This window comes from Arachis ipaensis, chromosome B06, assembly GCF_000816755.2.
Source record: "Arachis ipaensis cultivar K30076 chromosome B06, Araip1.1, whole genome shotgun sequence".
Lineage (NCBI taxonomy): Eukaryota > Viridiplantae > Streptophyta > Magnoliopsida > Fabales > Fabaceae > Arachis > Arachis ipaensis.
Genome location: NC_029790.2, coordinates 133,194,501 through 133,196,988, shown reverse-complemented (window position 1 = coordinate 133,196,988; position 2,488 = coordinate 133,194,501). Strand labels below are relative to the sequence as shown.

Genomic DNA, 2,488 nt, shown 5'->3' with positions numbered 1-2,488 from the left:
TGCTGGACGGCGAACTGCTCTGCACCTCGACCATGTGCGGCTGCTGCTGCTGCTGTTTCTGGGATCTAACTTGAGCAAGAAGTGTTCTTATCTGAGTTCCTGAAAGGGTCTCATGTTCAAGAAGAGCATTTGCAAGAGCATGGAGTTCCTTGTTGTGAGTGGTTAGAATTGTTTTTGCATTGTTGTAAGCTCTCTCCAAGAAATGCTTCACCTCTTTCTCAATAAGAAGCCTTGTCTCTGAGCTCATGCTTCTCCCATCATCATTGTAATTGTGAGTGGCAAGTCCAGTCTCCTTTCCCATACCATATTTAGTAATCATTTCCCTTGCTAGCTTAGTCGCCTGCTTGAGGTCGGACGACGCGCCAGCAGTAACTTCATTTGCCCCGAAAATGAGCTCTTCTGCTACCCGGCCTCCCATGCAAACATCAAGCCGGGCAAGCATCTGTTTACGGGATATGCTGGTCTCATCCTTCTCGGGTATTTGAGTAACCATGCCGAGGGCCATCCCTCGGGGAACTATTGTCGCCTTGTGAACGGGAAGGGCCCCATCGGTGTGAATGGCCACAAGGGCATGGCCACCCTCATGGTAAGCAGTCAACTTTCGCGATTCCTCAGATATGATGGCTGTCTTGCGTTCACTTCCCATCATGATCTTGTCCTTTGCATACTCTAAATCGGCCATGGTCACAGCTTTAGCACCGTCCATTGCAGCCTTAAGGGCGCCTACATTAACCAAGTTTGCAAGGTCAGCACCAGAGAACCCAGGTGTTCCTCGAGCAATGACCATCAAATCGACATCATCAGCCATCATAACCTATAGTTGATTGAAAACAAAAATCCAGCATAATGTGATGTTTGCAGCATACTCTAGCCGACACGATAACAACTTTAAGAAAACAAGATCCTAGATTCCTAGCTGGCCATTGGCTAGGTCAGGGTTGGCGAACATTGGCAAAACAACCAAATAAGACGCATTCTTTGCAAGGAATAATTACCTTTGACATGTGCGACTCCAAAATCTGCCGTCTTCCTTCTACATCTGGATTGGGAACAACAACATGGCGATCAAATCGACCAGGTCTCACCAAAGCCTTATCCAATGACTCTGGAAAATTAGTTGCTCCAATCACAATTGTGCCTTCATTTTGTTTGAATCCATCTAACTCAACCAGCAATTGATTTAATGTCATCTTCATGTAAGTTTGGTCCTTCGCACTTCGGTTCCCTCCAATAGCATCTATCTCGTCAATGAAGATTATAGAAGGTGATCGCTTCCTAGCAGCGGAAAAAAGATCCCTGACCCTTCGTGCACCTACACCCACGTACATCTCATCAAATTCGCTCCCACTGCTTGAGAAGAAAGGAACCCCAGCCTCTCCAGCTATAGCTCTTGCCAACATAGTTTTTCCAGTTCCAGGTGGACCAACAAGCAACACTCCTTTTGGAAGCTTACCACCAAGCCGAGTAAAGCGCTGACACAAGGAAAAGATATGATCAACAACCAAATGGAGTAACTGATCAAAATAGCTCATGACATGTATCAACCAATACACATAAAATTGATATACGAAAACAGTAAACCAGATCCATACATAGAAATTTTAATCATCTAGCTTCGGAACAAGATAGGTACTCAGAGCTAGGGAGAGCGGAGCATGATAGGGCAGAGATGTCTACCTTAGGATCCCGGAGGTAGTGAACAATTTCTTCCAGCTCTGCCTTTGCCTCGTCAACACCTTTTACATCATTAAATCTTGTACTTGACTCCATGCTGGGTAGCACTCCTTCATGTTCACCAAGCCCTAGGAATGGAAAAGGTAAACTTAAGAACACATCAACAGATTCGGATTTGATAAAGAAAAATCATATGAGGTCATGTATAAATACCTTGACCAACTCCTTTATCCTCTACGAGAGCTCCTGCACCCGAAATCAACAAAAAAACAACTACAATGGACCTAAATGCACGCCATAGTCGATCTTTAAAACTCGCAGCTTCTGTAGCCACCATATGAACGGGTGAACTTGCAGTCCCGAGAATTCTCTCTCTTGCAGAAGTTCCCAGATTTCTAAAAGCAGAGAAACCACCTATACTTTCTTCCCCCCGCACATTTCTAAGAGAAGAGAAGCCATCTATGCTTTCTTCCTCCCTCACTGCATTGGGCATACCTGAAAACTCCAAATTTCTGATGACATAAGATAATACACTTGAAACAAGTACATGAAACTATTCATTAAATATAGTTTCCATTTTCCATCCTAGTAAATCACATTATTTTCTTAGCCTCTTGCGTGTGCGCTTTTAAATAACGTAAGAAAAATTATTCACAAGATGAAAAGGATAATGCGCAGGGCATGGGGGACAAGGGATCCTCAATAACCATAGCTTTGCAGAGAGATACACCTCTTAAAAGATTGTGCACCTTGCACCAAAAAGAAACAAGACTAAGTGTTGCTTGTTGAGTGCTTGATATTGAAAAACTTACAC

At 43.9% G+C, this 2,488-nt stretch overlaps 1 pseudogene; it reads right to left on the bottom strand.

The window, feature by feature from the left end:
* The window catches only part of LOC107605496, a 5,081-nt pseudogene that overhangs the window by 406 nt on the left and 2,187 nt on the right, over window positions 1–2,488 (bottom strand).